The sequence below is a fragment of the Lepeophtheirus salmonis genome, chromosome 1, assembly GCF_016086655.4.
Source record: "Lepeophtheirus salmonis chromosome 1, UVic_Lsal_1.4, whole genome shotgun sequence".
Taxonomy (NCBI): domain Eukaryota; kingdom Metazoa; phylum Arthropoda; class Copepoda; order Siphonostomatoida; family Caligidae; genus Lepeophtheirus; species Lepeophtheirus salmonis.
The window spans coordinates 1,769,983-1,795,697 of NC_052131.2; the positions used below are offsets into that span (position 1 = coordinate 1,769,983).

The 25,715-nt window shown below is 31.1% G+C and overlaps 1 protein-coding gene and 1 pseudogene across 2 annotated transcripts in view; one reads left to right on the plus strand and one right to left on the minus strand.

Moving 5' to 3' along the window:
• The window catches only part of LOC121113783 (uncharacterized), a 116,847-nt gene extending 100,910 nt beyond the window's left edge, over positions 1–15,937 (minus strand). The window contains exon 1 of one of the 2 annotated variants that reach the window (XM_071887017.1): positions 15,675–15,937. The gene's annotated coding sequence lies outside the window, so the exon portion shown is untranslated. The remainder of the gene's footprint in view (positions 1–15,674) is intronic. The other variant, XM_040707648.2, reaches the window with a different exon arrangement.
• An 8,134-nt stretch (positions 15,938–24,071) lies between these two features.
• LOC121131743 (large ribosomal subunit protein bL20m-like) lies at positions 24,072–24,582 on the plus strand (annotated as a pseudogene).
• Positions 24,583–25,715: the final 1,133 nt, after the last annotated feature.

Below are 25,715 nucleotides of genomic sequence, written 5' to 3' on the forward strand. Positions count from 1 at the left end.
TATTTAAGGGAGATCGGGGAAAGTTGGAACAAGTTTTTTTCTCGAACAAGCAAAGCCGTATCCACAAAATTTAGATTGCAATTCTATAATATGATGTAAATTTTTGAGGAAAAAAAAATCGGCAATTGGATAAAAAATCATTTTGTAATATACTAGTAATTTCTAATGGAAATATATTTTTATAATAATGTAATCAGTTTTTCATTGTTTTTCGTGTAACTCAAACCATTTGATTTTTTTCTCTCGATCATCTGATTTTATAAAAATTAAAAGTTAAATCACTGAGTAGAAAGTTGAGGTATGGTAATGCTCAGTACAAAAGTGCCAGTTGCTACCATTGTTTATTATTTTTCAGTACTTGATGTTTTCATGAACACAAAACGTATATTTGTTCGCCAGTGCGACATTCTTTAGAGGATTGTGAGTCCTAATTAGAATAATGATCAATGAACAGGAATATTAATCTATTTATAGCTCCATCTGCTTTTGCTAATTGAAAGTAAATCATTTATTATCAATAATAATTTAGTTATGCATTCATCAAAAAATATTATTTATGTCCAATTTTTTTAATTTCTAAGTCAAATTCGATTTTTAAATTGTTGTAATTATCCCGTCAACAATTAACGGGTCGTATTTAAAGGAAATTTAGAGAAACACTAATTTTTATGTAATATGTTAAAATAAACTATAAACAAAAACGATCAATAATTGATATATCTCAGGGCCGTTTGCAAGGGATGGCAAGAGGGGCTTTAGCCCTCCCAAAAAATTAAGGAAATGTTTCCTTTTTACTAGATAGTTTAATATTTGATTTTTTTTTTCCCAAAAAAAAAAAAATTTAATTTTTCAAATCTTTGGAAAAAAAATTGATTTATTTTGAATAGCTGTAGGTTTTTAAAATCTAATTTTTGAAATTTTTGTTAAACAGCAAAAGATTTTTGAAACTTTTTGAGAATAACTTTGGATTTTAAAATTGTTTCCACAAAAATTTAAAATTAGAAATATTATTTTTGGATGTTTTTTCTAAAAAAAAATCATTTTTTGATTTTTTTTTCAAAAGAGTTCCAAAAACCAAGCCCTCCCCCCCCTCAAAAATTAAATATACTCCCGCGTACACCCCTGTATTTGTTATGTTTTGTCAAACTTTAGCGGGTCTGAGTTAAATGAATACTGAGTAATTGAGCCAAAATGAATTTGTTTTGCAACCATCTCCGGTCTCCCCTACGAATTCATTATCTTTCGAAAGACTCACATAAGTGAATGTTAATACATATGTAATCAATAACAATATATATATTTTTAAATAGTCCCTTTTAATGTATTCTAAAAATAATACATAAATACACACACGTGGTAATTTATTAAGTTGTTCCTTGAAGTATTTTTTTTCTCCGAGTCATGATCCTCAAGCGTATTTAAAAAAATACACTCACTATTTTACTTGATTACCTTTCCATATTTGTTTTAATAGATAAATAACACACATCAAAAGGCACAGAGTCAAAAACAATTTCATAAGTCCATCAATACATGATTGAAAAGGGATTCCATAAAACCAAAGTTATGCAGCCTTGATGTTTCAATTATAATTTGTACAATGTGCATAAATGACTGTATTTAAATCATTCATTACCATTGATTATTTTTGAGAAAGAACGAGATTTCTTTGCATCATCATTTTGCACGACAACTTGAAATGAGGAGTCAATAATGATCTTAATCGGGTATTAATATTATTTCATAAAATAATAGAAGTAATTAATTTGTAGTTTTGTAAGTATTAGATATGTACTTATAAGGAGTAATTTCCCACAAAAAACAATCTTGAACAAAGTTCAAGAAAAATAATCATGTCCAAATATTTTTTATATCATAAGTATACCGGCTAATATATTGAAATCTGAACACTTACTAAATCAATAATTAATGAAGTTGGTGGGATTGAAATTAATTCATATTTCAATATATTCAGTATAAATAATTAGTTACAAAATAATAAAAAAGTACTGAAAAATAATAAACAATGGTAGCAACTGGTACTTTTGTTCTGAGCATTACAATATATTAGCCGGTATGCTTATGATATAAAAAATATTGAGCTCTCTACCTTACGTAGAAACCGAGAAAAGGACACTTGAACAGGATCGACGCACTTCCATTCCCGCTCAGCAAGCAGTTGGGTGTCTCCAGGACACCTGTCTACGACGTCAGTAAATCCAAAACGTTGCAGAGAAAGAAGGACTCTATCAAAAAAGGCCCAAACCGGATCTGGAGGAGTTAGAGAAAAAAGCCGAGGTCAATTCCCTCAAGTCCATTTGGGTCCAGGCAAGATATCTTAGGATTTCATACCAGATTGTCCAAAAGGGTATTAAAAAAGTGGATGGAAAGAGGCGTGTGAGGGTGAAGAGCCAATTTTTGACACCAATAATGAAAGAAACCAATATCCTTGTTGCACAACTCTTTTAAATGAGTCTTTTAAACTTTTTTTTTTGACACTTTTGGCCCCCTATATCACTGATACCAACTCCCTCAATTACACCTATTGACTGCATTTCGAGGGGAAGGCAAAGGGAGGCGACATTAATGATTAAGAAAGTTCAGACACACATCTATTTTTAATATTAAATTTGTTGAAATTCTATTATTAATTATCTTGCTGCAAAGTGTTCAAATTTTAATGGATCACTTGGTATACATACAGTCCAATATTTCATGGACATTATTTGCTCAATTATATGCATTCTATTCAAATTTCAAGGATGAGTTGATTACCTAAGAATGTTAACTATAGTTTCATACCTTCATGTGATTTATGTGACATAATTTGGCCTTTTAAGTCTACAGAATCCATCCATTCTAATTCTTTCATTAATCTAAGGATTAAGCAGAATAATTTGTTGATTGAAATTGACGATAGTTTGTTGAAGAATATATGTAAATGTATGTAATCCATACTCAATTATGAGAAAAATCAGTATAATTTACGTTTGTGTTGCTGGGCTGCACGTGATAGAAGTATACAAATTTTATCAGCAGGGTAACGGAGCTGTTGGACAAGAAATTCAATTTTATACTGTGATATTGAGGTATGATTATTTTTTTTCTCAATTTAAAAATCTATGCAACATTTGGAAGAATTTTCATACGATAGTTAATGATATTTTAACTGTAATATGAAGTATGACGGTGGAATTTGAGATAGTGTAGAGAACGTTGATGCAGTAGCGATGCCAAATATTTGTTTCGTGATCTTCTTATTAATCAGATTATTTTTTACATTTAAGATGGAGATGCTGTTCTCTACAAACAAGAAATTTCTTTTTTTCTGTCTCAAGTTGTACCACCTAGTGTTGTGTCGGTCGTTATTTAGGACTAAGGACCATGATCCAGTCCAGTCCGGTCCCATCCAGTTCAGTCCCACTTGTCGGTCCTTAAAGAAGGTAAAATCGATCCCTCGTGACGTTTATGAGGGTTTTTTTTCTCTTTTAAATGATTTCGTATTATAATGAAGAAAACAATATTTTTTTGCAAAATCTTACATATATATTATTTGGCGTAATAAACCATCGATATTTCATCGAAAAATTCCAAGGACCGAGAGATTTAAGGAGCGATATGAGCTGTTTTAAGACTGGAATACACCGAATAAATAAGGAAAAACACAATAGTAGTCCCACCTCGTATGTTCTAAAGCTTAAAACCAAATCACGCTACCGTTAGCTTCAGGGGATACTGTGGTCATTTTTTTCATATTTTTCCCCGCAAGATGTCGCTATTCCATCACGTTATTTATGTTACGTCTTCAACATTTTGAACAGTACATTGTTTTTAATAAGAACATGACCATAGGCCATAAAGTGTCGAAACACCGATACTATTCCAAACGTATTTCTCTGAGTTTAATCGGAACCTGATCATAGCTATGGCATGGAAGCAGAGGCCAAGAGATGCTTGAGAGGAGCATGGGATGTTCTTGAATCAAAGAGAAAGATGCAGTGCATGATTAGGAACAGCCACACCAGAAAAGCAGGCGAGGAGCCCTGACCGAAAAACTAGATAATGACTGTAAGGCTGCTCTCATCTCCTAAAGATAATCTTTGGATGTAAGTGGGAAGTTACTTGATTCCCCACAAACATATTAGGCTATGAATGGCTTCCTAAAGAATTAGTCAAAACAAAGAAAAAGAGAGAAAGGGTTTAAGCCAAACCCTCCCTGAGGCCAGGAAGCCACATTCCTACCCTTATGAGCCATCAATCAGATTGTCATCTCAGAGTCTGAGTGACTTAAGAATGTTGTGAAATTTAAGTTTAATGTTTTAGTGTGTGTCAACTTGTTCCTCCTCTCAGATATTCTTTAACTTTAAAATACTAATATTCACATAAAGCTTAACCAATAAACATTAATAGCTATTTTTCCAAAAAATAAAAAGTGTTGAAATTCAGAAGAAAATTAATAAACTTAAATACAATAACTCCGAGGATTTGAATTCAAAAAATGTGTCACAGATCATAATTGTGCGTCTTAACATTCTCAAAGAGTGTCTAATGCAGCCCTTGGTTATTTAATGGTTATTCTGAGAAAGTACTCAAACACAGGTCCTATAAAATTGCTAAAAAAATTAAAGTGTTTCTACTTACTAGCCACATTGTCATTTTACCCCTCTACTTATTTTACTACTCCTCCCCTTTATAAAAATTAGTTTTAAAATACCTTGAGAGGAAAGGTTTAGTAGTATAGTTTTTTAAAATGTTCCATATTTTATCATATATGTCATATCCAATATATGTACGTATTAAGCACCATTTGTGAAAAAAAGCCAATGTTTGAATCCCTATTTATCTCCGCATCCAATAAAAATTTTTATCAGTCCATATGCTACCAATTAAAATTTAAAATGGAACAACCATATATAAAGATGGCTGAAAGAGCTATAATGGATACATGAACAAATGTAGTTTTGTAAGGCAAATATTAAATTATACAAAATATATTTTATGTATGTATATATTACTAAAATAAGATCATAAAAATTAGAAACTGATAAACTTATATATAATACTTCAAAGCAAAAAAAACTTTTTATAGACATTTTCAATTAATTAAATCTTTATGTTGATTCAAAAATGTTCGAAAAACTGATAATTATAAATTTATTTATTTATAAATATTTTGGATGAATTGCAAGGAGAGCAGTCGCCGCCTCGGGGAGGTATGCCCCTAGGGAGAAGGGGAACCCCCATTGATTATTGGAGTAAAAAAAAAATGTGATGTCAATAGGACATTTCTTATTATTATATAAAAATTAAACTGTTTGACCAAAAATTGTCATTGCATATTTAAGTATTAAATACAATAGATAACAGTCACATTAAAAAATAAAAGAAAGATTACTTTTCAAGTAAAGTCATTAAATGAAATATGGACACAATTTATTAAAAAAGGCTTGACGGTTATCTAAAAAAAACTCAATTGGATAAATGTTACTAAGTGATCAATTAAAGAAGGAAGCTTTAAACATTTATATTTGTAAAAAAAGGGACCCTCATTTTAAGTCGAGTAATACTGGTGGTGATAAGTTGGAATATTATAAAAAAATTAAACCAAAAAACAAACTGGAAAACATTCAATACCCTTTCAAACAAAAGTCTTAGTAATCGTGCTAATTAGAGGTGTTTAAATTTATATACAACCACTTCGTAAGAGAAGAATAAAAGACTCTCTATTCATTGATTAATATGTTTTTAAAATATTTAGAAATTGCAAATTGGAGCAGTTAAATAATAATATCATATAAAAACATCTCATCTATACCAAGGTTAATAAAAATACAAGGTTATACCATAACGTGTGTAAACTGATGTTTGACTTCCACCACGCTTTTAATATTGACGTCATAGTAAATGAGGTGTTGCGTGTTTTGTCAAAATCTATTTTTCCTGCCCAGCAGTTGGTACGATACATTAAATTGAGAATTCTAGCAATGGTTACGTCATAGACTATAAGCGAATGCATGACTTGTCAAAATCTCCCTGTCTTGCCCAAGAGTCGGTACAATACATCCGATTGAAAATTCACACAAGCTCGATTACATGTTGGTCTAACCTTGTACTTCCATTAACCTTGATCTATACAAGATTATACCATAGCGCGTGTACGAACTGATGTTTAACTTCCTCCACGCTTTTTCATAGTGATGTCATAGACTTTGATTGGTTGTGTGTTTTGTCAAAATCTGTTTCTGTTGCCGAGCAGTCGGTAGGATACATCAAATTGAAAATTATAGCAAACCCGACTGCATGATTGTCAAACCTTGTATTTCTATTAACTTTGATATATATTAATAAAGCAAAGTTTTTCTGTTCGTTTGGATGTTTGAAAATGCATCATTTTTTAGTGTTCTACTTAATCTAAAAAGTAACTATGTATCAACGAGGGTGTTCAGCTTCATTTAAAAAAAAGAAAAAGAAGGAGTACATATATTTCAGCACGTCATATCAAAAAAGAAAAAGGTTTACTTATATTTAGGGTTGTAAATTCTATTTATTTTTTGTGAGGGAGTTTTAATGTTGTTGGCAACCTGAACAATGGTTTTTTTTCTTCACGTAGTCTGTTGTAAATATTCATTCGTTCTGGAAGAGATAACATCTAAGTATTGAGTAACTACGCAAAAATGTGATCATGGATAACGTAGAGTAACACTGACAATTGGTTGGGAAGTCAAGGGCGTCCGCAGGATTAATTATATATATATATATTGGGGCTTGGTTTTTTGGAAAAAAAATCTAAAAGTTAAATTTTTTTAGAAAACAAATAGGAAAAATAATTTTTTTTTCAAACAAAATTTCGATTAATACACAGCTATTTACAGAAATGTAATTTTTATGAAACAAATTGCAAAAATTAAATATTAATTATTTAATGTTTCAGAATTATTTTCAAAAATACACAGCTATTATACAAAAAAAAAATAGTACGTTTATATATTTTTTTAATTTCATAAATTCACAGCTGCTCTAATAAAATTAAATTTTTGAAATAAAGTTCCAAAAATTAAATTTCAATTATTTAATTCTTGAAATATTTTTTGAAATGTTTAATTATTTGGAGAAAATTTAAAAATTCACATTTATATACAAAAAATTAAATTTTTGGGAAAAATTTTCAAATATTTAAATTTTTTTTAAATTTCAAAAAATCCAACGCCGTTCACAAAAAATTAATTTTTTTGAAAATAAATCGAAAAATTAAATTTTCTACTAAAAAGCAAATTTTTTTTAATTTATGAGGGGACTACAGCCCTGTGGACACCCCTCGAAGTTATCTTCTATATTAATGAATCAAAGTTTGTAGTTTGTCGACCCCTAATAACTCCAGGAAATGTCTTGTACTGACGTTAGTTTATAATATTTTGACATGAGAGTGGAAATGGATTTCCATAAACTGATAATAGCACAAAAAGTGAATGTTATTTTCAATACTGCCGTCTAAATTCATAAGTATAAAAATTAGGGCGGTTTGTATTTCAATTTTTCTCGAATTTCGATTACTGCAAGTGTGGAGAAATTATCACATGGAAAGAACATAACAACACTGCAAAATTTCATTATTACACAGCCCCATTTTTAAGTGGATCATCTCGATTAAAGTTTTGAAAAAAAAATAAAATTATTTATTTAGTCTTTCATGAATAAAATAAAGATCTATTCTCTATTTCCTATATAATTATTACAATAGATTATTTTCTAATCTATAAATAATATATGCATAATAATAAAGCAAAAAAAAAAAGTATTAACAAATTGGGATTACTGAACATATATTTTGATTTTTCCATTCTGAGAATGTAAAAAAAAAGAAAAAGAAAGATGCACAATATACGTGCATCATTAAAGTTATTTTTGCTCCTTAAAATGACTTTAGAAAATAACTTTTTTAATATTCTTATTTATGGTATCGTAGAACAATGGAATTTTACTCGATTTATTTCTTTCGATTAATATGACAACATGTCCACAATAGTCATAATCAAAATTTGAAAAAAGTTGACCAACAGGCTGCCCTAATATATGTACATACATAATGTAAAAGCAATTCATTTCCGAGGAAAATGATTATTATTGCCTGATTTTATGGAGTTGTTGCAAATAATAATGAAATAATATCATTATGTTGAAAAGGGTAATAAAGAAAAAAATAAATTTTTTATCTTACTATAAGAAAGAAAATGATAATAGAATGTAAAGACATTAAATATATTTCTACGGCGTTAATACAATATTTTTATCAAAAGTTGGAACTAATTAAAAAAAAATAATTTAAAAGAGCTTCATTAAGACAAACATTGTGTATCTATGTTTATACTTTATTTTCCACAGGGCCAGCCTGATAGATTAAAATTTCTTTCAAATTTTCAAAATGGATAAAAATAAAGAGTCCACTAATTTATCTTTGCTTATACCCTGTTGACGCTACAACTGACCCTGCCCTGAAATATTATCCTTATTCCAATCAAGAGGAAGATTTGGGCCTCGTGGTATCTGTTTTGCAATAGTAAAAGCCAGCTCTGATTTTTAACGATCAATGCTTGATAGTATTAAAAGTACGAGTACATACTCTTTGGCTTTTAATTGATCAAGGAAGCGATATGAGTTGTGTTCTAAAAAACACAAAGAAAGAGAAAATTCAGGACTTATATTAACTTATTAACAAAAGAACTCAAAAGTCTCATTCAAAAGAGTCGTTCAACGAAGATATTAGTTTCTTTCATTGTTGGTATAAAAAGTGTGCTTTTTACCCTCACAAGACTCTTTCTATACACTTTTTTGATAGTCTTTTGGACAGTCTGGTGTAAAACCTCAAGATCTCTTGCATGGGCCCAAATAGACTTGAGGGAATTGACCCGGGATGTTTTCTTTTACTTCTCCGGTTCCAGTTACGTCCTTTTTTGATAGAATCCTTCTTTCTGTCCAACCCATACAAAGTAAGTTAATTTTGATGTGACACAATTTAGTTATTGTATAATCATTAGATTCTGCTTTATTTTAACAAATTTACATCGAAAGTTCTTATTTCCTCCGTATAATTCAACATCATAATTCAATTAATAAAATCAGTTTATTACATAATGATAGTTCTGATAATAGCATTTTATGGATTATAACTCCCTCTGAAGCAACTATTTACATCGAATTTTTCAAACTGAAGGATAGATAAAATAATTACAGATACAAATCAGAAAAGAAAATGGAAAGCCCTGACAATTGAAACCTTTCCATTTGAAGAATGTTTATGGGTCGCTTTTTGTGATCAACGAAAATTATATTTATTTACTCTTCAACTGTTTTTGTTGGGTGGAAAGAGGCTTGTGAGGATGGAGAGGCCACTTTTGATACCAGAAATGAAAGAGACCCATCTCTTCCGTTGCAAAACTCTTAGAATGAGTATTTTGATTTAGAATGAAAATCGGAAAAAAATTGAGAGCTCCTCAAAGTGTTATATTTCATGATTAAAAGACTAACTTCTACAGTTGTCTCTTTTCTTATTAAGGTAGCTGACTCAACGGGTTAATGGATTTCACTACTAATTTAGTGTTAAAAAAATACGGATCCCCTTTTATTTCGAATCCAAGAGTGTTCATTGAAATAGTTTTGGAAGTTTGAAATATTTATTGCAATCAAAGAATAATAATAACTCTATAATACTTTAATATTATAATAAAAATTAATAACGATAATTTATAGTAAATAAAATCCAGAAAATTGACTCATCAAAGGCTTTATTAAGATTGTGTAAAACAGTGATTACGGGCATTTGAATATCTGTTTCCTTATTATTAAAAAAAATGAAAACCTCAAGTTCTCTTGCATGGGCTCTCATGGACTTGAGGGGAGTAGCCTCGGCTACTTTCATTAACTCCTACGGGTCCAGTGTGTCCTTTTTGAAAGATCCCTTCTTCCTTTCCAACGTTTTGGACTTGCTGACAGGGTAAACGGTGGTCCTGAAGACGTCCAACTCAGATTTGTTTTGTTTTTTGTAACTAATTGTTGTTTATGAATTAGTATATCGAAATATGAATTAATTTCAACACTCAACTTTAATTAATTATTGAATTAGTAAGTGTTCAGATTTCAATGGATTACCACATAGTAAGATGTAGATAACTCTCAATTTTGCAACTATAACCGTATCCAATCTGATTTATGTTTCTATTTTCTAAAAAAAAAAAAAAATAGAGAATAATCTATGTATTTACACTATTGTATCTCTAATATTTTGAGTTGCACCTCTTTTCTCTCAAACAACATATTGGTATCTTAGGAGGAGCTTTCAATATTTGGCATTTTTATAAATAATTTTTGATTATGTTTATTGACGAGATACCACTGTCTAAAATTACAGATTTTAGTGTAGGGGTGAAAAACGACTCCCTTGGTAGTAATAAAGATTTAAGGACATTCTAGTACATAACTGATAGACGAAGAATAAAAATAGGAAACTGGATAAAAAATTATACTTCTATATCATTCAACAGCTGAACAATCAACTTTCAAAGATAGCACTCCGTGACTTCTGTTAAAGGCATAACGCGAGTAACTCCCTTAAGATTTGATTTGATCCACTCCCACAAATAAAAAAAAACATATTTTAGCAATATAAAAGTTCATTAGTCATTTGTAGTTGTTACATATAATGTTACTAAATTAAGCATTAGTTAACAAATTGAAAACTTCTTTGATATATTATTCTGTAAATTTATAATCTAAAATAGAAGTTGGAAAAAATAATAATACATTTTGTAGACTGAAGAGAATAAACATGTTTTATACAATATGATTAATCTTTTATTCCCCTCCAATCATTTTTTTTAATTAATCGTTGAGGTAGACGAGTAATAAGAACGCATTAAAACATTCTTTGAAACATTGATTCTTAATTTCTTGAATTTGTGAATACCTCAGAAACTAATGAGGTACCAATGGTATATAGGAAGCATATGGTACACTCAGAAGGTGAAAAAAAATATGATTTATACACGAAGTTAAAAATATATTTCAGTGTCAGGGGTTGGATAAAAGCCCAAGCGAAATATCAGAGGGTTAAATAAGGAATAAAAATATCACACCTTGGTAGTTTTAGTGTTAAAGGAATTGTTGAATTTTTTTTTGGCAAAAAAAGGAAATTAATACATTGTTCAAATATTTAATCATCCATTCCCGGCGATGGTTCCCGCTACCCTATGAGAAATAACCCATAATTTCAGATGTACTGCCATTTAGAAATCATGCTTATAATAATAATATCTTTCAATAATACTATTTTATGAAATAATAAATTTTGGGTCAGTAATGAACACAATAATATAAGAAAAAACAAGTATAAGATCAGTCAATAATGTTTATATAAATAAATTTTGAAAAAGATAATTTGTTTAAAATACTACTCATTATCAATATAAATGTGAGAATATATTCAAAAGAGGTACCGAGTGGCTCATTAAGATCTGAACACTTTGAATTTTAAACATGAAACAAGATATAATTAATCAATTAACATTAAAGTTTCAACAAAATGAATACTATTAATATATGTGTGTCTAAACTCTCTTAATCATTAATGTAGCTGCCCATAGCGGCATTGATAGCTTCCAGGTGGCAGCGATGGCGGATGGCCCAGCACCATCTGCAGGGGTATTCCTCGGTCACGGCTTTGAGGGCCTCGGTGTTTGGATTGCAAACACTGAAGGCCTTCGCCTCGACATGCTCCGAAGAGGTGCAGTCGAGGGAGGTTGGTATCTGGGCTGTATAGGGACCATAAGTGTCAAAGAAGAGCTCAAAAGAACTCAAAGGAGTCTTGCAACGGAGGAGATGGGATTATATCCTTGCTGGTGTCAAAAGTGCCCTCTCCACTATTACAAGTCTCTTTCCATCGCATTTTTTTAGCTCTCTGTTAAATCTAGGTGTGAACCCCCCTAGATTTCTCGAGTGAGTCCTTATGTACTTCAGGGGATTGGCATTTTTTTAACTCCTCCCCGTCCAGTTTGGCCTTTTTGATAGAACCCTTCTTCCTCTATAACGTTTCGAACTTACTAACGGCGTAAACGTTGGTTCTAGGGACACCCAACTGCTGGGAGTGCGTGAATCGAAATTCGTCGATCACGTTCAAGTGGCATTTTCTCGACGTGTACGTAAGCTAGAGAGATCAAGTTTTTTTCTTTGGAACTAACTGTTTAGCTCAAAATATGAATGAATTTCAATCACTTAATCTTAATTAATTATTAAATTAGAAAGTTTTCAGGCGTTGGACTCAAATTGGCACTAAATGCTTTAGTCAGCAGTTTGAAGTATGGGTTCTAAAGTGACCAGACGTTAATTAAAATACTCCTACAACGCCCCATAAGGAATTGTTGATGGTATTGAATCAAGAAGGGGCACTTCTTCTCAAAGTACTTATTAACCAGCGTCGGTGGCGAACAAACTTTACTTTAATAAGATAGAATATAACTTCCCACTCTCACATGTAGTTACTTAATACTTAGATGTTCTCACCTTAAAAATGATAGAATAACGATACTATGCTGTATAATTTTTTTTTAATATAGTACAAAATTAACTAAATCACAACTATGACCCATCTACACAAAAACAAACTAAAATGATTTTTCTAAAAAAAAAAAAAAGTCTGTAATACATTTATATTTTTCAAAGAATTATAATTGTCAGTATCTATCAACAAGCTATTCTGTTTAATACTTTGGAAGCGTCATGAGTCTTAAACATAGTTTATGTTATTATTCTTGTAAGGCATGCTTTTATGTTAACTCGGCACAACACTTTTCGGAAAACACAAAATTATTTAAATTATATATATATATATGCTAGATTAAATTTACGATGAAAAAAAAAATATAATTAGATTTATTAAAAATGAATGTACATAGGTATAGATTAAATATAGTTCAGTACATCCCAGAAACAAATAAATATCTATGTAATTATCTTAATGCTCTCTACGTGTGTATGTAGATATGGAAAGCTCGGCTTTTTCTTCCTCATCATCCCATGGATCAACCTCTCACAATTCCATTTCCCTTCTTACTGTTATTTTTTTGTCATTAATTCTACAAAAAATAACCACATGAGCGTGATAGAGGAACAATAGAAATACTTAGCTTAAAACTTCAATTACGAATGTTGATATTTATGACCAGGAAACATGAAGAAGAAATAGAGTGTTTCAGATTATCAATTGGGTCAATAATGAGTTTGAGTCCATAATAAATTGGTAAGTATTTTCTTTCCAAAAGAAAAAGAGAGGAATATACAGAGGGATGGCCCTGGAGGTTGGATCTTTGCACTTCTCAAAAAATGTAATATCTACTGGGTGGTCCATTGAAATCCGAACACTTACAAATTAAATAATCTGTGAAGGTTAAGTGATTGAAAAAGGTTAAGCGAAATTAACTCATATTTCAATATATTAATGCATAAAAAATGAGTTACAAAACAAAAAAACCCTGAGCTTTTTAACTTACGAAAGCACCTCAAAGTGTTACGAAAATTTCCATTCGTACACTCTAAGCAATTGGGGTCTCTAGGACCACCATCTACCGCCGTCAGTAAGTCCAAAACGTAGGAGAGAAAGAAGGGCTGAGTTAAAAAGGCAAAATTGTACCTGAAGGTGTGAAAGAAAACAGCCAAGTCAATCCCCTCAAGTCCATGAGGGCCCATGCTAAGAAATTTCGGAGTTTCACACTGGGTTATTGAGAGAGCTATCAAAAATAGTAGGTGTAAAGAACCTTGTGAGGATGGAGAGTTTCACTTTTGGCACTAATAATGAGATCTCCTCCGTTACAAAGCTCTTTTGATTGAATCTTTTGAACTATATTTTCACACTTTTGGCCCCTAAAGGACTGATGCCAACCCTTTCGACTACACGTTTTGGTTGCATGTTGATAGGATAGCCTGCAGTGACCGTTATCCAAACACCAATGCCCTCAAAGTCACTGTCAAAAAGCTCTGGGACGCCATTGTTATATCCACAGCAGGTGATAGGCCTTGATCTGCCGCCTGGAAGCGATCATTGCCACTAAAGGTGGCTACTTTAATGATTAAGAGAGCTCAGACCCACAATTATTTATAGTATTAATTTTGTTGAAATTCTATTTTCATTTAATAAATTATATCTGGTTGGAGTTTAAAATTCAAAGTGTTCATATTTGAATGGACCACTCAATACACTGTATTAACCTATCCAGCAGATCTATTTTCCCGTCTCGAATGGTTTGACAAGTATTAATATAAAGCAGTGAATGTTTTCTTTCTTTGTCTTTTTTTATAATACTAAGTATATCACTTCCTCGACCTATTAAAAGCCCAACAGTATGTACTTTTAATACTGTCAAGCATTGATTGTTAAAATTCAGAGCCGGCTTTAACAATTGTAAAACAGATACAACGAGGCCCAAATCTTCATCTAAATAGTCTTGATGGTCTCTTTTTTTTCTATCCATCTTGAAAATTTGAAGGAAATTTCAATTTATCAGGCTTGACCCGTGGAAAATAAAGTATAAACATGGGTACATAATATTTTTCTTAATGAATCTCTTTTTAATTATTTCAAAGTGTTCATATTCTTATGCACCATTTGGTTAGCTATTCTTCATCTTATAATTTTTTCGTATCAAAATATGACCTCTATTCAAATCTAGTATCATCTACACCGATATAATTCCAAACCATACTCAAGGGTAAAAGAAATACAGACAAATATTTTATTTGCATTTATATCAATCAAAATTTTTTGAGACAAGCTGAGATACCACAGAATGTTAATTATACTTCAAAACCTTCATTTGATTTATGAGAATTAATTTGGTAAATGAAATCCATCAATTTTTAATTATGACAATGCATTTTTACTGCTTGAATTGAAATTTGCGACACTCTCCAAATGATTCATCCGTATAATTAATTATTATAATGTGTGTCTTTGTAAAGTTTCATTTAAATAAAGGCTGAACTTTACCACGATATCATATAAACTTTTTTAAATGCTAATTAATTAAAGTTCTTTTAGTTCTTCCAAAAGAACAATGCTACAAGCTATCAAAATGATTGATGATCATTTTAATTAATTTCGTCTCAAAGTATGGACTTTTGATATGCATCCCAAGGAGTAGTTCCATTGTACTTAATTTGCTACATGCATGGTGTAGGCACATTGCGTAGGCGTCAACTAAAAATCAAACAATGTAGAAGGAAAAAAGGCAGAGGGGGGGAGGGGGGTAATAACATCTCGAAGCCCATAGACAGGAAAATGAAGTAACCCATAAATGATATAGAACCTGTTAAGAACAATATATATAATGTCTTTTTTAGGGACAATTTTGTTCATTATTACCCCTCATTCGGCTTTCTAAAGGATTTTTCTCATAACAATACGGGTTCTTCTTGTTGTAGCAGGATATTTCTTTTATTTTAAACAATTTTGTAAAGAAATAAATAAGAAAGGGAAGAGGAAGACCATGGCCTTATTCTAGGGCTCATATGATCAAATACATATTTGACAGACACGGGAACAAATTTATATCCCTACAAATTAAGGATAAATAAAAAGATAAAAAAATTACGAAAACTAGTTTTAAAATAAGAGCAAAAATCGTTTTTCTTACCCGAAATATTGTACGCTGCAATCGTGTCGATGTATCCGGGGACTTATTTATATATATTTAATAATGAAAGTTAAAGATAAGAAAATTAACTCAAACTGAAGAACAATTAACAATTTTTTTGTAGATATTTTTTAATATTATTTTTTTATCAAAATTTTCTGTTGTATTATTTTATTTATTTAATAGTAGTAAGCTTATTGTTGTTAATATAAGGAAAGAAAGAAAAACTGAAGCTGGCACGCCTTTTGGTTTGAAATGTAGATGAATAGGGAATTTACACACACAACGTGCACGAGATCCATGCGCGCGCATTCTATTCCTTTCTAGAAAGCATATATGTACTTTAAAGGAACAAGAGGCTTGAAGAAAGGGGACTACTTTATCATTAAAAAAAGAAAAAAAGGAGGAAGGAAATAGAAAAAGAACAGAAAAGAAAAAAAAAGGGGAGAAGAATGAGTTCCTTCTGGCCTGAATGGCTTTCGCGTTTTCTTAAGATAGCTCTTTTTCTGTGTCGGTAAATGGAAGTGGTGGGAAAGTGTATATATATATATAATAAATTATGTGTATGTTACGAAGTTCCTTCCTTTTTATTTCGAAAATGACTTGTTACAAAATAGTTTCGTAGATAAGAGTACATTTGAATTATATATTTTTCCCTTTTTTTAAATAAGGAACATGATTATGAGGTTGCGTGTTATTTAATAAATATTAATTGGTAAATTTAAATAATATTTATGGAATTGGGAAAACAGATCTTAATATTAACGTTATTTTGTGTTTTATTAAATTAACCTATTGGTCAAAATAGATATATTACAATTATTAAGGGTTGTCTATACTTTGTTCTATTATAAAATTAAAGAAAAAAAAATATTTTGGTTAAGTTAACAGACCAACAATCTTGAACAAAATCAAAAAGCAAATAAATGTCTAATTTATAGCCCTATATTACGAAAACTCAATTGTAGGGATTGGATTCAAATTTCTGGGATAAGTGGGGATACCCAAAACAATGTAAAATATAGTTGGGCCTTGATATAAATCAATCGCTAATTATATAATTGTGACGAGCGGGGAATTTTCGTTATTTTAAGTACCATATGCGGCTTCCACAAAGGATTACACAAAAAAAATTGTCATTATAAAACGAAAATAATCAATTGAAGAATACGAATGAAATTCAGACTCTTTTATCTTATTTTTGTGTTGACATATGCACAATTATATGAAAAATATTTTTATAACATCGTTGTTTATATTATGATTATTGTATTCATTGATAAGAATCATAGGAAATCGGTTCAAAGACCTCATTTATCCTCAAAAATAGAAACACTGAGGAATAAATGACTTTTTCCACCCTACTACGAGGGGGAAAAGTATCCAAGGATATTTATAATAGTATTCTACTCTCATAACGGTGATATAGATTCACCTAAATATTCCTTCAAAATCAGTAGAGAAGATGAAAATAATAGCCATTTAGAAAAATAAAATTCAATCATTTTATCTAGATATGTAGTTATATTTTTTGAAAGTCAAAAACGTCTTTTCTATTGCTTCTAAGTTGTAAGGTTGCGTGAGAAAATATATATTACCTGAAATCTTATAGATCATATTTCATATGAGTTACATTTTAAAGAGTATACCATATGTTTATATATATATACACGAGGTGGGCCTTAAATAATGTAAAATGAATAATTGCTTAAAAGCTTACTGAATAACAAATTAATAGATGACAAAAAAAAATCAAAATGGTTCCTTTTTGCAAAAATTATTGTTATGAGTCTGTTAGACAAGGTATTATAGCAGACAAGCAACACTTCTATGGAACTACCGTCCCATTTCCTAATAAGGAATTATTTCAGTGCATACACATTTTGATCTGGCTTCTCCCTCTAAAATAGACCAAATTCAAAATCTGGACTGGAGGGAGGCTAAAAATTACCCTTCCTGACACTGCTTTTTGATTCCAGTAGATCTTAAGGGGAAATGATATCATTTTTTCCCTAGAACTTGATCATTTTGTGAGTTGAATTGGGCCTCAACAGAAGAATCTTTATCATTACTAAAAACAATGTTGAAAAAATTACCAGAGATAAAAAAACTGGATAGTTTCTTGCTTCCGTTGACTCTTTTTTCTCTTGCAAATGAAGAATTCCCAAACAGTGTTTTTGTAAATTTTGTTAAAAATTGATCCATAATTTATCAAAAAAATTTTACAATTATATATATAAATCTCAATGAGTTGTATAAATTCAACATTTTTACAGTATTTAGAGTCCACCTAATAGTTATAAAAATTTATTAAAATAACTAGTTATTTGGTGTATTTTTAATGATATAAATAAACGTGAAGGTTGCTTTGATTATATTGTTATTACTAGAGATAGACCGAAGGTCAAAGTTCAGACTTACCCTTGGCTGAAGCCGAAGGTTACATAATATAAATCACCTATGATACTGAATCAACTTCGATATCACTCTCAGCCTATCAATGGATATCAATGTCTAGGGTGATAAACGTCTTGGCTATTTTCAAAGAAGCCACTCTTTTAATTAGCGATTCGAAGTCTATGATATATGAGGTTTTTCCGCCCATCAAAGCCCTCAAGAAATATATTCAGTAGTTATGCGAAACCGATGATACAGGAGTCTGGACTCTTAAGCAAAACTTAATCAGCTATATCAACAAACGATTTGACGAACACTTTGTAAATGAGAAACTCTTCCTTTCTACTGCAGATTCAAGGTAAGGAGTGAAATACTGAATGTAGGGTTTTATGATTGTTCAATATTAGTACAACTAAATCTGCCACTTACATATGTTGATGGTTTAGATCAAAGCCCTAGAAGAAGAGTCACTTCAAAAGGCTGAAGAGAAAGAGTTTTATAAGTCACAGGCTCAAAGCTCATGGTTTCCCTGATAATTCAAGTCGGGAGAAGGCTAAGGATCTTCTTCGTTATCATGGCATCAAAAACTTTATGGAAGAGAGGGCCTTCCAGCTTCCCAACCCAAAGCTGATTCAAAGCACGTAGTAACAGATAGAGAAGAAAATCCGATAAATAAGAGGAAGAAACTTTGGGATACACTTTCTGATTTTTTTGTCTTTTGTGGAATCATAGCCAAGAATTCACTTTTATGCTTCGACTTGAGATAATCCCTTAATGGGGGTATTGGAGAAATTGGATCGATTTTTTTCCCCATATGAATTTTTTTTCCGGCAGATCTAACATTCTGCGAAACATTCGTATACATAGTAGATATCAAAGTGCTCCCAAACTAGACTCTGAACCATAATTAGACTTCAAATGTACTAGCCAACCCCTTTTCTTTCACAGAAATAAAGAAATACGAAAGAAAGAAAGAGGTATCATTAAAGAAGTGCAATATTTTTCCTCTCAACTTTGATTTGCTTGCGATCATGAAAACAGAACAAATGAGTAACTAGATTATTCTAGTTTTGACTAAGTACCACAGACTTGAATAATAACTGTACACACAACTTATATAGTAAAAAGTGAAATAAGAGCCTCGATATTTTCAATATTTGTTATTGATATAAATAGAAACTAAGTGATATTTTTTAAAATGATATACTCGTACATATTTCATAATCGACTTAGGCTAGTCGACTTCGGCACACCGGAGGAGGCGCCAAAAAAAACTTCGGATTCGAAGAGCCTCATTTTTCCCAAGCCGAATCCGAAGCTTCGTCTATCTCTAGTTATTACATCAAAATTTAATGTTTCATTTCATACTCTCAAAATTAAATATACATGTATTAATCGATGCATATTTAAAAAAATTAAAATGCATTTAATTTTACTAAATGATTATATTTCTAAAAACATTTCTTTAATCTTTTTGTAAATATTTGATAAGCTAAGCTTAACTATTTATATGTTGTTTATAATATTTTAAGTATAAAAAATGACGCAAAAACTAAAAATTGTACGAAAAAATCAATATTTCTATAGTTATAATGAAAATCTACATGAACATATTATGATTTACATGTTTTTATGGTTTAAAAAAAACAAACACAATATGAAGAATGATGTTTATTGTTGATTCAAGTTGGAATTTTATTTACATCACTCAGAGAAGGGGCAGTAAGGGGATTCAGGGTCCTTTACAGAATATTTTTAAGAATGTCACAATCCAGAGAGGGGATAAATTCCAGATAAATGCATGTCCAAGTTGAGTCTCAAGTCTTTGCTAACAAGCCCAAGTCAAGTCCATGTCCTTGAATATTTTTAACGAGTCCAATTCAAGTACTCAGAAAATAAACAAATATTTTAAATAGTACTAACGGGGTGGCCCATCTAGCGGTTGCATTTTGAACTACCACTTTTTTGACATCTGACAGCTGTAGTAACATACTCATTGTGTCTAATATTTTGTAAAAGGTCTCGGGTTTACGAAATGGTTAAGTTTACGCTCGAAGAAGATTGTGAAATACTGTAGACTTACTTCCAAAATGGAGAGTCTTCAAACGAAACTGCAAAAAATTTACGTCGGTCGAAATTAAGCGCCTTCCAGCCAGTTTGTGGATAAATTTGTGAAGCGTGTGCACGAAACTGGTTCGTGAATGGATAAAACAACGCGTTCTCGTGTTCTTCCAGTGTGCACTCAATCGAAAACATTGCTGCTGTTGCCGAAAGCGAAAAAACGAGAAAACGAGAAAGGAGCTGCCATTACGGTCAATGTTGAGCGCTATCGGGCCATGTTTGAAGATTTTTTGTTTCCCCAAATGGAAAAGGAAGACATCGACGACATTTGGTTCGAAAAGGATGGCGCTACGTGCCCCACAGCCAACGTTACAGCGGATCTTTTGCGCACTGTCTTCGACAATCGCATGATAAGCCGAAACGGCAACGTCAACTGCCCACCTCGTAGCTACGATTTGACTCCGTTGGACTATTTTTTTGTGGGGAACCGTTAAGGATAAATGCTACACTAACCATCCAGAGACGATTGACGATTTGAAACACGAAATTGGAGTCGCCATTGCAGCTATTGAAGCTCACACAATCGAAAATGTATTGAAAAATTGGGTCGACAAAATGGGCTACTGTAAGGCCAGCGACGGCGGCCATATGAATAAAGTGGTGTTTCATTATTAACCGGAATGTTGAGGCTTTCAAATAAAAAAATTATTGAAAAATATTCATCAGTTTTTTTATAGCAATATCCAAAAGAAAAAGTTTCGTGGGCCGCTCTTTAGATTCGAAATTACCTTTAAAAAAAGATATTTCTTTTATATAGAAATATGAGGTTCCAACTTGTGTAAATCTGTACCATTGGGTGGGTAAATTTACACATGCCCTCCCTTGTGAAAGTAAATGTACTCAACCGCTACAATTAGTGATGCCCAGTCTCAACTTTTACATTGGTGACATGTGTAAATATTACAGGCCTTGGCTACGTAATTACTAAGTGACATCCTAGGATTATTTTATTTCTTATTAAACAAAATTTGGATAGTTTTTATACTTAGCTTAACCTTTTTAAATATATATATTTAACTGATTATTTTATTAAATTAACAAGAAAGGCGTTTTTGAAGGTACTGTTTTTTTTGTCTTTAAACAAAAGTACAAGGTTTAATTAATAATTTAATTTTCATATTATTCTGGTTTGAAGTAGACATATTGTAACCATTAAAGCCGATAATCTAAATGTTCTTGCATTTTGTTACTCATGTTGGAGAGTAATATTAAAAAAAATGAATATTATTTGGGCTATACTGTACTGGTTGTAGAAAAAGTACTGAGACCTGCCTCTAAGTAGTCATTAAAATACTCATAATTGATCAGGATGATGCCGTACATAGAAAATTTCATTTTATAATATTTTTTACTATAACAAGGCAAATTAATTATGAATCTGGTGACCATCAGCCTCAATGACAGCTACCAACCGCCTCCTAAATCCCTTGACCACATTGGCAACGTAGTCCTTTTTATGATCCTCCACTGCTGGTTAACGGAAGTCTTCATGGCATCAATATTTGGGTGGCGGACATTGTAGGCCTCCTTCTCAATTTGCCACGAAATGGAGTAATTCAGTGGATTCAGATCTGGACTATGAGGGGTCAAAGGTTCTTGGACCAGAAGTTCATGTGGATACCCATCCACTCTTGCACAATTTAGCTGTAAGGGCCGGAGGCCCATCTTGCTGAAATACATACGTGGCTTTGTTGGACTTCTTTATTGTCTTGGTGATCTAGGGGAACACATTTTCCTTCAACACCATGAAGTTGTCGTCCGTGGGTAACAGATATCCATCAGAATACCAAATTGGAGACATTTATTCTCCAGTTTATACCATAGCCCCCAACATCCTCACAGAGACCGACTGTTTGGTCTTGATGATTGTTCTGTTGCTGTTGTCAGCCTTGCCAAAGGATAATACCCGATCATTTTGCTTGTTGTAGACGGGATTAATGGTAAAGGTCTTTTCATCAGAGAAAAAGATTACCCGGTTGCTGTTGCGCTTCAGATAATTCAAGAGTTTTTAACATTGCTGAAGACAGAGTTCTTTTTGACGTTGAGACAAAAGAGGCCTTTCAATTCTTCTAAGTAACCTTCCTCCAGCCTTTTGGATGTACTTGCCCACAGAAGAAAAATGTAACTTCTTGACATACTCTGACATGCTCATCGTTGGGTTTACCTTAAAGGCCTCCATGATGTCTTTAGGCCTCACTTTGGTGGGTCTTCCACTCTTGAGTTTGTTCTTAAGGTTGTCTCCATCAGCCAAACGATTTCCGACCCGACAGACTTTGGTGCTGTTAACGTTTAATGCCTTCATGATGTCCGAGGTTGTCCTTTGGTCGCGAATTTAATCGCGCATGATGGTTCTTCTTGTTTTCCATCGCGACATATACATAATTTTTGTTACAACATGTACATCAATGAAAGGCTTAGAATCTAATCTAAAAATAATAATCGGAACTTTAAAATTAAGCAACAACACCGATTCAAAACTGTATTTTTAGAAGGTTTCATTACTTTTTCTATACACGGTAAATTCACTTATGGTTGTTGGTTTATAATATCGAATATTAGAAAAGTAATTAATGAGGTTTGTTTTTGTATAAGTTCTACATTATTTTAAGGCCACTTTGGTTATTCACTATTCATAACTGACAACAATCACTTCTCTTATGGTTGATCATAATGAAAAATCATTTTATCATAGTAAAGATGTCAGTTTGATAAGATATAGGAATTTTGATTCAACTTTCCCTACCTTACTTATACCTACTTAATTTCTTTGAAGAGAAAGCTGATTCAAGGACAATGGAAGATTGCTAAGTTGAAATAACTTACAACTAATTTGATTTTTTCTTCAACAGCTTTTTTCCTTAGACATGTTAAATTATCGGAGAAAATGAAATAGTTGAATTTGTAAGTTTTGTCAAACGATAATCAAATAACTTTCGAATAATTCTGTCTACTTCAATTAATTTTATAAAGCAGGTCAATTTTGCCTTAAATTCAAACAATTATGATCAAATTGAAGACTTCTTCCTATCATTGTCTTGAAGAAAATAGTACCAAACATAAGATTTCATACCTTCTTATAATTCCTCCCTTTGATTCATCTCTTAATAAAATCTAAAACTATTTAATGGGAAATATGAATGACTATAATGCAAATGAAGGATTAAACTGCATGGAAGCTGAACATAAGTTAATAAATAAGCATCATAGTGGTGGTATTTCGACACACAAATGAATCACAAGTATTGGTGGAGTAGAAATACTATCACAAGGGACACGTGTGCAAATTTTAGGCTCTATACGCTACAGATTTACAATAACCTGTTTAAAAAAAAATAGTTCTTCGGTTGGATAATATTAAATTTTAGATTTTGTTTAATAAAATAAATTTTAGAAACGACTTATTTAAAAAAATAAATCTTATCTTATCTTGTTTATTTTATAGAAAATAAATTTTAATTCTTAATTTTTAAAATGTTTCCACTAATTTGGCGCTCTATAAAACATTCATTCCCTGGAGGGATATGAACCCCATGCCACTCCCCTGAAACTCCATCACAAAAATCACAAGCAAAATAAGAATTTAAATAAAACAGATAAGGAAATATTTATATTTTAACTTAAAATAACTTTTCCCATTTCCTGCAGCCTTTTAATCAAAAGTATTCGAAATATTAAATTCCATATTTGTGGATCGAACAATTAGATAAATCAGTATTCGAGTATTCTTTATTCATTTAATATATCCATTTGTAATTAATATATTAATTAATTATTATACTATACATTTAATATTTCTTATTATTGTTAATTATTTTATTTTTCAAATACGGAATACCAATATTATGTAACATAAACGTTAAGTAATAAGTATTACCGAAAATGTTTTTCGCTAGACCGCTTTGAGTAGATTTATGAGATTTAAATACCATGCAGATTCCTCTTTTGGTAAACGCTTGGACTTTGGAAAAGATACTTACTGGCGAAAAGGAAGGTCTTGATAGTACTTCCCACTAATATGGTCGACGACGGAACTGTTTTTCGATTGCTACTCGAGGTCTCCTCAAAGGAATGGAATGGAATGACACCTAGTCAGGAAGTCTTCGTACAAAAAGTTTTAAAGAACTATGTGACTCCAAGATTGAGGGAGCATCTAGAGAGTTAAATGACAATGCCTGGAATATGTGAGAAACTCTCTCCAGATTGAGTATTGGGCTTAATCATAAAGTTATTGCGAATATTGCCGTCCATGAGCCTTGATTATTCCGATCCATTGTTGATCTTTGTTCCCACAAGGAGTCACAACCCAAATCTATAGGAGGAATGGATATGACTCGTTCCGCAGGATTTCAAGCCAACGTTGTGGATCCCAATTCGAAGCTATAACAATTATGTACATTACATGCGATAAATATTTTATGGATTATAAAATAAAAAAATGAATATAATATGTCAACGTATTTCAAGAAAAAATAATTTTAAAATTCTTTTTGAACATATTTTTTGCACAGTCTATCTGCAAAATGTAAAAAAATATCTCTTGAATATTTAAAATTGCTCTAATATAACATTTATAAATACCCAAATATATATATCTGTAAGTATCTTGTATATAGAAATACTAGCAAATGGTTACCCGGGGCTCAGGAGGGAGTGGGAAATCACTTAATATTTCTTCTGAATGCTTAGAAAACTTTGGTGCGGGCCAGTATTAACGTATTTTTACAGGCATGATATAATATCAGGACTGTATATTATATGAAATATATTATTTAGAAGATGAGAAGTCCATCTTTTATTTTTGTCAAAAAATAGCCAAATCGAAATTCGCGGAGAAAATCGCTAAAAACTGATTTGTAGTAATTTTGCCAAAAAATTGTAACATCACTTATTGGTATTGTAAAGAGGAACAGCAAACTGCAAAAAAAATAATTGTACTTGTAAAAACAAAAAAGCTATGGATAATAACGTTATTAAAAAAAATAACACTTGATAACTGATTCATTTTTGAAAGCATTCCAAAAGTTATGTAATAAAATGTTCTACAAATTCAAAAAACATTTTTTGAATTTAAAGTTCAATAATTATATGTCCAAAATGTATTTTTTGTTGTTTTTTCTCTCTTAAAATTGGCGTTAGATGGATAAAGACAAAAAAATTGTAAAATTATTCAGGAAATCACAGATGTTATAGTTTAATCTCAATTTTTGTATGTCAAATTTATATTCGTATGAATTTTTCCAGACAAATTTCTACAAACTTCATATTTTCTACGAATTTAATATTTGATTGGAAATCCAATTTTTTACTCCTGATAAAAATAACCCTACAATTTTCACCAATTTCTATTTGGAACCATAATTTTTTTGATTTTGAATAAATTTAGAAAATTTTGTTATTGTATAATTGTATTTGAGACACCAATAACTTGATTATCTTTAACTCAGCCCCTTATCTTGTCTCCTTGACTTCCAAATGTTAACTTTTGTGTTTTGGGTGTAGAATAAGCCTCCCGATAATCTGCAC